This window comes from Ambystoma mexicanum, chromosome 2p (genome assembly GCF_040938575.1).
Source record: "Ambystoma mexicanum isolate Mex_15411 chromosome 2p, UKY_AmexF1_1, whole genome shotgun sequence".
Classification (NCBI taxonomy): Eukaryota; Metazoa; Chordata; class Amphibia; order Caudata; family Ambystomatidae; genus Ambystoma; species Ambystoma mexicanum.
Window position 1 is genome coordinate 16081130 of NC_090923.1, and position 11596 is coordinate 16092725.

The window sequence follows — 11596 nt, forward strand, 5'->3', positions numbered from 1 at the left end:
ACAATAAACATAGCATATGCGAGACCTCCTGGATACCTTCTGTAAAAAGAAAATGCATTACGCGAAACGCAGTGTCACCCACCGACAGACAAAATGCGTACACAAACCCCGGTAAGCCACAGTTAAGGTAAGACTAGAGACACTTGATACAAAGGGGAACCCAGACTAGGCAAAATGTGCACGCGACTCACTGTCCTAGGAAAATACCAAAATAAACATGCATATGCATGGAGGCTAATTTAACCTCCACCTTCAAGCCCATGACTTGTGATGCGTGTCGCGTGACTTCTATGGATTCGTCAATGACGCAAACGCATAGGCGTACCGCATAGGCGCATAGAGTATCTGCCTGCAAGACGCAATTTACATTCAATCCCATCACGAGACAAGGGCCTTCTACTGTGCTGGCGTCAACTGCGGTTGTGTGACAAACAATGGTACCTCCTGCCCACACTGCTGCTAGGCTTGCCTCTTCTAGCCCTGCTTTGCCACATTCACCACTGTAGTGCTGTTGCATGCTCGGGTCTCAGCGCCTGCCTGCAACCTGCACTGTTTTCTTGTGCCAGCTGCCACACATTTGCATGCAATCCAGTGATGGCCCTGCCACCACCTCCACTGTACTACCTGGCACTTCCATCTCTGCAAAGACCACTGTTGCTTCACAACACACATTCAGGAACCAGGAAGCCCATACCTGCCTCGCGGGTGCCATGCCTGCCCATTCTGTCAGAGTAAAACTGTCTAACTCTGTGACGCCTGCAGATCACTGTCACACTCTGTACTGATCACTTGTATATTGTACTTAATCATGTGTCTTGCGACCTGAACACAACTGTATTATGTTCACATCTGTATTATGTACTGGTTGCATTATGTATTTGCTGCCCACCTGTAACCATATGTAACTATAATCTGTACTGCAAGCGTCCAGATATCCCTGGGTCATGGCGCGCTATATAAGCAAAATAAACAAACAAACAAACAATCTGGTGAGGGCAGCACCACCACATCGAAGAAGAGGGAACCCCACTTCAACCAACATAGAAGTTGGTATCATGGTGGATCGGGTCCTGGATGCATATGATGAACTGTACAATCCAGGGACGCAGCTGGGCTGCGACGCAAGGCTGAGTATCTGGGATGACATCACAACTGCCATCAATGTAAAGGGGGTGGCAGCCCGCACTAGGGACCAGGTGAGGAAACGCTGAGACGATCTCTCGAGCCGCAGCCATATAAAGGTGTTGGCAGCCCTTGAGATGGAACCCACTGTGGAGGTAAACCGTGCAGGCTGCCACCGGACACAGCTGCGGGTACTTGAGATGTTCTACCCAGAACTCCACTCCCAGTACTTGGCCCTTTGGGTGCACTACAACAACCCTGACCTCCTGGCAATAGGAACCCAACCTTTAGTATAACTCTGTACTACACATATTGGTAGTGTGGATGCCAGGAGTATCTCAAAAGGGGTCAATGTGAGCTGCAGGGGAGTTACACAGAGGTTCACAGTGACAAGTATTCAAATAAACTCTTACACACATGGTTTCTTGATTAAACAATTAATCATTTATTTAACAGTCAGTTAAATTAAGCCTTCTTCAGAAGGGGCAAAATATAGTAACACACAAATACACTCTTACTATTTCTAAATCAGTAAGTACCCTTTTGGGATGGCACACAGACACTTCCTACACCCTCGGGTGACTTTCGTAACTAGGACACTGGGCATAAATATACCATGGTTTGCCTTTAGAAACAGACTTAAGAGAAGTCAAAGGAAAACGATTTTCAGAATAAAACAAGAGATCACACAAATATTCTGAAGCAGGTAAGTACTTTTGGTAACTCCCAATGCAATGTTAGTTAACCCCTTCCTGTAAGGAAGACCAAACACAAAGTCAGAAGTAAGAAGAGTCATTCAGGGAGCCGGGCTAAGCCAAAGTCAATTGGGCAAAAGTCTAGGTGAGCTGAAGCACTTCTCAGAGGTAGGTAAAAAGTATTGCACAATGTTTTAGTGTGAAAAACTACCGAGGAGGTGTATGCCATCGTTGTACTCTCGAGAAACATCTGAAAAGTGACATGAGAAGGAGATAGTTGATTTTAAGATGACTATAAACATTAGTATCCTTGCATGTGGGTGCTGCTGCAGGGCCAAGGGAGTCTCTGGTCAGAATGAAAGTGAGAAAGCTGGAGCAGGTTTCACAATGCAAACTATCTTGGCCCAGCTGGCGTTAAGGCAGAGGTCGTTTGCAGCACACCATGACTGAATTCTGAACAGTCAGATATGAGTGAAGAAGAGGAGGCAGAAGAGGGTAGCCTGAGAGAAAGTTATGTGTCATCCACATAACACTTCCATTCAGAGGTGAAAGTGCTCATCACACATGCAAAGGAAGCCATGTACATGTAGAACAACCAGGTAGATAGCTTACATCCCTGGGGAACGCCACAGTTTGAAATAGCCATAGAAGAAGGGAGCGGTATGAGTTCCACCTGGGATGGGTGGTCAGAAAGAAAGGTGGTTAACCACGCCGTAGCCTGATCTGTGAACCCTGTGCACCATACCCACTGTAGTGGACCCCTTCTGCAGTGGTGGATGTGAATAACATTCACTGTGTACGCGAGAATTGGAACTACAACCTCGCTACGATGCGCCGATTGAGACAAGGCGGCAGCCCATTATGAACAGCAACTGAGTGTGCAATAACATCTTGGGGGCTTCTACCCATATTGCGGAGACCATCACGAAATGTACTAAGAGAAAGTGAACGTTGAAACACCAAAGGTGGGATATTGGCTACCGTCACATCGGACGGATAGAAAATTGACTCAAAGGATAAAAGGAATAGGTCCTGAAGAAGAGGATTTGAAAAACATATCATCGAAACCGGTCGACCACAGAAAACATGGATGTCCCAAGCCTATGATCTACATGATGCTATAATGGCCTCCTGTTCAGTAGATCAAATGTTATGGGAAAAGTTTTCCGCAATTAGGTTGTAAGATGTCGCTTGGAAAAAAGATGGCAACATAGATCTAGCCGAGACATCAGGAATACAACATTCATTCGTTATTTTTATTGCTTGTGATTTTACTTGTTGTTTGCTTTATGCACGCGCACAGGTGGGTGGGTTTAGCACACATTTCGGAGGGTGCATAAAATACTTGGAAATCCCCCAGTCTATGCTATTCCAAACACTCCCTTTTAGGCATCTAGTAGGTGTCTTTTCTGGGAAAGCCTCATAACAACTTGGCAATACTGATCAACTACCCATTGTAGGGTTAGGGTCAGCCTCCCCCTTTTTCTATCCTCTTTTAGATAGGCGGTACTCCACTCTCATACTAGGGTCAGAACACTCTGCAGGGTGAGGGTGTTCTTCTGGCCAGAGTCAGAATAGGTAACATAACATCAGCATTGCCAACAAAAGAAATTTGTATTAATAATCACAGTCCTTTTTTCTGTCTTGTGTGATATTGTGATTGAATTTTACAGAAAGGTCTTTATAATCGTAGAGGTCCATTGAAAGTACAACATTGTTTTCCCCTTGTGTGTTTTTTTGGATGTGAATAACTAACATACTGTGTAACATCCCATACCGATCAATCTAACAGAAGATCTTACCTGACCCCTTGCCATGCAGTTCACACTCAAATTTCAGGACATGAAATAGCCATCATAACCTGATGCAAGGAAATCATGAAACATAGGTGTGCTGATTCCTCTCTAACTTAGAGACCCGCAGCCCTTTAAGTTTTAACCTGGAGAGAGTGAGACATTTTTCCCACTTTCTTCCTTCCTCTCTGAGTGGGCGGACCTCTCCTTCTCACTCCTGGCCTCTACCACTCAACTCCTCCTTCTTGGAGACTTCAACATCCACCTGGATGCCTCCTGTCCTCCCTCCAGACTCTTTCGTGACCTCTGCGACTCTCTCACACTCACTATTCTCCCCTCTGGCCCGACTCACTCTGCAGGGCACACTCTCAATGTTCTGATCTCCTCAGACCTTCCCCTCTCCATCCCTTTCTCCACGCCTCTCTCCTGGTGGGATCACTTTCTCCTATCTTCCCACCTCACCCTCCCTACCCCTCAGGCCAAGCCACCTTCATCACTGCCACCCACCTTCTCGGTCATCCGACCCATGAAACGCGTGTCAGTTGAGGCTTTCGCCGCCACCTTCTCACACCCTCCTCCCCCTTTGACTGACTCTCACCCTGACACAGCCCTCTCCACGCTCCACTCTTTCTATATCTGATACTCTTGATATCCTTGCCCCTGTCATGAGAATCCGCCTGAAGCCCAAAGCCAAGTGTAACTCCTGGTATGACTCAGACCTCGTCATCCTAAAACGCAAGTGCAGGGTGGCTGAAAGGAAATGACGTGCTTTATGTTCATCCTCTCACAAACTGGCCTGCCGCCTGCTGCAAAGGCAATACCCGCTCTCCGTCCTCACCAAGAAGAGAGCTCATATCCAAGCCCGCGTCTCTGCGGCATCTAACAACTCGGCTGAACTTTTTAAAATCTGCAAGGAACGGGCCAACCCTTCCGCAGTCTCTACCTCTCCAGTCCCTTCCCAGGCCCTATGCACGGCACTGGCTTCTCACTTCATTTCTAAAACTCAGGACATCCTGTCCTCACTCTCCTCCTATCGCCTCCCTCCCTCTATTCCCTGCTCTTCCTCTGGCCCTTCTGCAGCCACCCCCCCCCTCCGTCCTTCCCTGCCTTTCCCCTTTTCTCTGCAAAGTTCCTAGACAAGTCTGATCTATGAAAGTCCCCTGTTCCTCCAAAACTATCAAGGACCATATAGAGTCCCTTGCTCCTGCTCTGGCTGATTTCTGCAATCACTCCTTCGCCACTGGAATCCCCCCTGAAGCACTCCCTTGTGCACCCTCTTCTTAAGAAACCCTCTGCCGACCTCTCCTGTCCGGCTAACTATTACCCAATCTCCATCACCCCCTTTCTGGGCAAGCTCCTGGAGAAACTGGCCATCACCCAGCTTAATCTCCACACTGAATCTGTTGGTTGTCTTCATGACCATCAGTATGGCTTCAGAGCTGCCAGAAGCATGGAAACTGCTCTCCTGAACATCCGGGAAGACCTGCGCACCAACCTTGACTCCAACACCCCTTGGTCCTCATCCTGCTTGATCTCTCTTCTGCCTTTGACGCGGTCAATCATGCCATCCTGCTCAACCGTCTCCGTGATAACCTGGGTATTACTGGTCAGGCTCTGGCGTGGCTGATTTCTTTCCTCTCTGACCGACCCACCAAGTGGGTCCTTCCTCTCTAATATCTTTATCTCTACTTGTGGTGTCCCCCAGGGGTCTAACCTATCTCCCTGGTTTTTCAACCAATACCTGGCACTCCTTGCCCACCACATCAATGCTCTTTGCCCCAACTTTCAGTGCTATGCGGATGACACCCAGCTCATTTTCAGGCTACCCTCGGCCTCCTCCTCTCCTTCCCTCTTCTCTGATTGTCTGTCTGCCATCCATGAGTGGTGGGCCACCAATGACCTCTGCCTTAATGCCGGTAAGACTGAGATTCTACTCATCGGCACACCCACGCCCTCCTTCCCTGCAGCTCTCTGGCCGGCCTCTCTTGGCCCTCTTCCTGCTCCCACCTGCACGGCAAAAACCTCAGAGTCATCTTCGACTCCACACTCTCCTTCTCTCCTCAAATCTCTGACGTCTCTAAGAAGTCACACTACCAGCTACACCTCCTCAGAGGTATACTTCCTTTCCTCTCCTTCCCCCAGAGACTCACTATCTCCAGAGCCCTGGTTCTCTCTAAGCTGGACTATTTCAACAGCCTCTATCTGAATCTCTATCTAAATCTGCCTGCCTCTACTCTCCGCCCTCTGCAACTGATCCAGAACAGGACTGCAAGACTTGTCCTTGGCCTCAAGCTCAGGGACCGTATCTCTCCAGGACTGAAATCTCTTCACTGGCTCCCAGTGGCTATGAGGATTAAGTTCAAAACCCTCTGTATTGCCCACAAGGCCTTCTGTGGCTTGTGGCCGCAATACCTTCAACTCTCTCTTCCTAAATATCTTCCTTCTCGAGCTCTCCGCTCATCCGCATCCAACTCCCTCAGGCTCAGTCGCTTCTCCAAGCAACGAGTTGGTGGTAGATCTCTCTCTTCGGAGGGGCCTCCCTCTGGAACAGCCTTCCTGCCTCCCTGAATCTTGAGGAGAGCCATCTCTGGTTCCGGAAGCACCTCAAAACCGTCCGCTTTGCCTCTGCTTTCTCTCCCCCTCTCCCCTTCTAAATTCCTGGCTGAAACGGCACTGGTTACCTGGCCATCCTTCTGACTTTCCCACCTGCACTGCCTCCCTGGCAACCCCTGCACTAGGGACTGTTTTCTGTATCCCTAGAGTCCCCCTACCAGCATTTATGTCTACACTTCCTTGCACTTGCCACCAGTGGCCATTTTATTTATCTATTTATCTATTTTCATTCTACTATTCCATATACTGCACTTTCCTCTCTCCCTTCCCCACACACTTTTCCCTTTCCCCATCCCCATGCACTTGCGCAATCTGAATGATACCTGGCCTAGTATGATCGTTGTTCCACCTCCCTTGCCTCATCGCGCCTTGAAACACTTGTGTATAGGCGCGTTATAAATGCCATAGCATATCATGGAGTTGTCAACTCTTGTAAGTACTTCAGGGGAGACATGAGTGAATGAGGAATGATGAGGGTGAGTGGTAGGGGGGCACAGGTGTCAAGGGTTGTGTTAGAAAAGCCTGTCACAAGTAGGTGTATTCATTTATCTGTATTTGCAAGACATATGTGGATGTCATAATGTACTACTGCACACCAAGGGGGCAGCGATGGAAGACATAAGAAGACAACACCAAGCAATGTGATAAATCAATCAACGATAAAATCATACTAAAAGTACGCTGTTAACCACCAGACCATGGTCAATGAAGACTTCATTGTAACAGCATAGCAACGGTGAAAGACTGCTTCCATTCCAATGCAGCACTACCATGCACCCAGCCGTGTTGCACTAGAAGTTGCAAACACCATGGTGCCGCATGCATAAGATAGTAAAGAAAATGCACAAAGAAAACGAACCCTGATGTGCTGTTACACAAAATGACCCACATAGTATCAGACATAGCAACATGTTTGCGGTCTTACAATGCTGTTGCACACTGTAATAGTTGATCCATAATTTAGACAAGCCAAATGTGACATACAGCCCTAATCCCACAAACCCTCCTAGGGATCTGATGTGTCAAACTTTTACACATGATAAAAGTTCCATGAGACACACCTCAGGCCAAACATTAGCACCTGCCACAGGTCACAAATAGTAGACCATGCTACACACTCCCAAAGAACCATGAAAGACCCACACAGTTACAATCCCCAGATTTACTAATCAGTGAACAGTGGCCCAAACAATCCACCAGAAGAACATGGCCATACCCATTATTAGAAGTGGCCTCAAAGGGGGGGAGGGGAGCAGGAGCGCCTCGGGGGAGGGGAGCAGAGCAGGAGCAGCCTCAAGGGGGGAGGGGAGCAGGAGTCGCCTCTGGGGGGTGTGGGGGAGCAGGAGCAGCCTCGGGGGGAGCAGGAGCCGCCTAAAGGGGGAGAGGGGAGCAGGAGCCACCTCAAGGGGGGGAGCAGGAGAAGCCTCAAGGGGAGTGAAGCAGGAGCCACCTCAAGGGGGAGAGCGGAGCAGGAGCCGCCTCAAGGAGGGGGAGGGTAGCAGGAGCCGCCTCAAGGGGGGGGAGCAGGAGCCGCCTCAAAGGGGGAGGGGAGCAGGAGCCGTCTCAAGGGGGGGGAAGGGAGCAGGAGCCGCCTCAAGGGGGGGTAGGGGAGCAGGAGCCACCTCAAGGGGAGGAGGGGAGCAGGAGTGGCCAGGGGGGGAGGAAGCAGGAGTGGTCGGGGGAGGGAAAGCAGAAGTGGCCAAGGGGGTAGCAGGAGTGGCCAAGGGGGGAGCAGAGCCAGCCCATGGAGCAGGGCAGTGCAGGACTGACCCAGGGGGGAGGATTGTGAACATGAGGAAGAGGTCATACCTGCCTAACCTCTGGATTTTTCCCGGGGACTCAGGAATTTTAACCATTTCTACTAGTCTCTGGGAAAGATCCTGGAATCTCAGGAATTTTGTTGTAGGACAGCTTTCACTGATTGTTTTTTTTGCTTTGTTTTGCTTGCAGGACTGCGCCTCCGTGGACTCCCCGCCAGAGCGTGGCTTTGTCTCTGCAGCAATGACTGTTACGCTTCCAGCACACTAGCAAAAAGAATGCAGGTGAAGCAAAATAAAGCGTGTTTATTTTGCTTCACCTTTCATTCTTTTTTCCCGACTTTCAATGCGAACGCGCGTTTCTTTTGCTTTTGTTCTTTTTGCCCAGGTTAGGGTGGACTCAGCCCCATTGAACCACAGCCATCAGGTTTGCAGGCTGGAGAGCTCACCACTCCACTATATAACCTGATGAAAAACAACTAAGGTGAAATGTCCAACGTCGGTACTGCAACATTCAGGGAAAACCTTTGCATTGGTTCTTGGAGTTTACATGTGCACATTTTAACTTGTTGATTTTATGGCAGGCGAATGCCTTTTGTCCTATGCAATGTGGGTGGTTGTGAAAAGGTGATTTAATGAAATATCCATATTTCAATTTGAACTGCAAATTGCTTTTGTCACATCACACCAGTTTACCTTTCCAACATATGGGTGGAGCCATGGGAAAATGGGCGGAGTTTTGAGTGATTGTGGGCGGGGCATAAATCTCAGGAATTTTGATTTTCAGATGTAGGCGGGTATGGAAGAGGTATGTGGGGCAGGCAGGCTCAGTCCTAAACCTTGGTGAATGTGAAGCGGATATATTAGCCCAGAGGTAAGAATAAACACTCGCATGGGGAACATGAAACCTCTCACCCCGAACCCGTGCCTCTGCCCCGCTGGAGAAGGACAGGCAACAAGGAGCGACGCGTCTCTTCAGTGCGCATGCTCGGAAGCCAAACTCGGTTCCCGCGCATGCGCCTCGCCACTGTACCGTCTCTTCCGGAAGCTAAGCACGAGGTGGCACGCATGCCCCCTCGCCTCTTTAGCGCATGCGCAGTGGCAGCTAGTGAGGTGTGTCTCCACCCTGCGCATGCGTCTCACTTCTTTTGCGTGTCCGGTAGTAACGGCTAATCAGGGATTGGTTAGGTGCGCTCACTTGCAGTTTTATGACGTCACATGAGTGGACATCACCTTACGTTTGACCCCCACAGCATCACAGGAGGCGGAACCACTGTTGCAAGGTTCCCTACAATCAATAAAACACAATGCGTGGTTCTCACAGCGTCATTTGCCCAGTTTTGTCTCCACATTTGCACATTTATGATACCTTTAGTGGTGAAGGCATTTTGCACACACACGTGCATACGTGCCACACGTACCCAACGTCACCAGCCTGTAGGGCTGTTATGCTTACAGGGAACTGACCTGTTGGTTTCATCAAGGCTCTGTGCAACAAAGACCATGCAGACCCACATATTGTGTATCTGTATTTACATCATCAAAAGTTAAATTAGAGAACACAAACATTCAAGGTGTTTTTCAGACGTAAATAAGCAAGCTGTAGAGAAGTGCATTCATTCTATTGTAGCACATAATATGGACTAAAGATTAGTCATGGGTCTGTCTATCTGGTAATGCTACTTCATTAATTGTCATAAAGTCTCTCCACAGCAGACTCCCGCCTGGTGTGGTAGGTGGTATTTAATGTATTAATTCATCATGCGAACGGCATGGGAGCAACCTATCTCTGTGTATCTGCGTCTCCTTCCCATCTGTGGTGTGTCACCTCTTTTAGGGAACGAGAGCCCCACCCAGGGCTCGTGCTCTTGTCACATGTCATTGACCATGTGACAATTTTCAATAAAAGGAACGAGCCGTCTCCGGCTCGGGAGTCGAGACCAACTGACTCATGACTGTCGTGTGGTTCCTTCTTCAGCGCGATGCTGGCGCTGCCTAGGGCATAGCTCTCAACTCACCCGCTTTTGGCGGGTGTCACCCGCCTTGAAAGCAGATGAATCACCCGCCAAGTCCCTCATACGTCCATTCACTTCTATGGGCCTCTCACCCGCCAAAAAGAAAATCGGGTGTTTTCACCCGCCTTGCTGACAAACAAGGTTGAGAGCTATGCTAGGGCCCTCCACCATGACAGTGCCCCTGCTGGGCAACACAGTCCCTGTCCACTGGTGATTATCAGACAGGATGGGGCGCACCACTACACAAGTGCATCAATGGTAGCCAGGGCATGGGGGGCAGGAGAGGCCATGGGTGAGGGGGGCAGTGGCAGCCAGGGAGGGGGGTGCAGTAACGACCCAGGGGGGAGGAGTTTGAACATGAGGAAGAGGTATGTGCGGCAGACAGGCTCTGTCCTAAACGTTGGTGAATGTGAAGCAGATATATTAGCCCAGAACTAAGAATAAACACTAGAATGGGGAATATTAAACCTCTTACCTCCAAACCTGGGCCTCGGCCCCGCTGTCATGAACTTCAGATCACGGCCCTTTTGGACCTCCTGGTCCTTGTCTCAACGGGGCTTACATTCCGTACTACTCCCAACATGGCCGTCCAGCGCTGAAGCCCTTGCTCGCTCCATGCGCTGAACGCGGCTTGATCTATTTATACACCACGCCTTCCGCGGCTCTGCGCGTCTCAATGCTATTGCAGAGTAGCCTAAGACGTGTGTTCGTAGCTCGCGGTATTGTTTCCTTTGTCCCAGTGCTATTACCCGCTCCTGACCCTTTTCCCCTTCCTGATTCCGAGCATTACTAGCTTTTCCCAGACTCCCGGATTCCTGGACTCCCGGAACTAAACGCAACCTGGAACCAGACCAGACTCGAGCAGCGCTGTTCAAGACCAGGAGCGTTCGCAAGAAGGCAGCGATCGAAGAAACCGGCAAACACCGTACCCAGGTGAGAAGGGGGAACTCCTTGACAGTTTGAGACGCCACCCGATCGAACCTAAAAACGAGATGGAAGCCGCTGTGCAGGACTTAATGCGACACATGCAAGAATTATCAACCGAGGTCCAAAATCTTAAGGCGGAAAACGCTGCGCTCAAACAATTGGTCTTATCCCGGGATTCTGCAACAAAGGAGGGTGCCCTGTTGGGCGGTATTGTTGACAAGTATGATGGTTCGGCAAAAACACTTTGCGGATTCCTGGATTCGTGCCTGGTTCACTTTACCTTTAAGCCCTATTATTTCTCGAGTCCTAGGGCTAAGGTGGGTTTCATCATATCCCATCTTTCTGGCAACGCCTTGACTTGGGCAACACCCCTTGTTAACTCTGGCGATGCCCTCCTAGACGACTATGATGGATTCATAAAGGCCCTTAAAGGCATGTTTGACCATCCAGAGCAGGTGTATACTGCCCAAGATCGCTTGCTGGACTTTCAACAGGGCTCCCAAGATATGCTCACTTATGTGACCAGATTTAAACAATTGGCTAAGGAAGCAGACTGGTCCTCTGAGGCTAGTTTTACCCTGTTCAGGAGAGGCCTGAACGATGAGATGAAGGATGAACTGGCCAGGGTGGCCCGACCAAATTCATTCCAAGCACTAATGGACCTGGCCTTGCAA

General features: G+C 49.6%; 1 protein-coding gene across 1 annotated transcript in view; it reads right to left on the reverse strand.

Annotated features, from left to right (window-relative positions):
• LOC138566145 (zinc finger protein 282-like) overlaps positions 1 to 8964 on the reverse strand; it is a 275807-nt gene extending 266843 nt beyond the window's left edge. Inside the window, exon 1 of the mRNA XM_069643157.1 lies at positions 8896 to 8964. The gene's annotated coding sequence lies outside the window, so the exon portion shown is untranslated. The remainder of the gene's footprint in view (positions 1 to 8895) is intronic.
• Positions 8965 to 11596: the final 2632 nt, after the last annotated feature.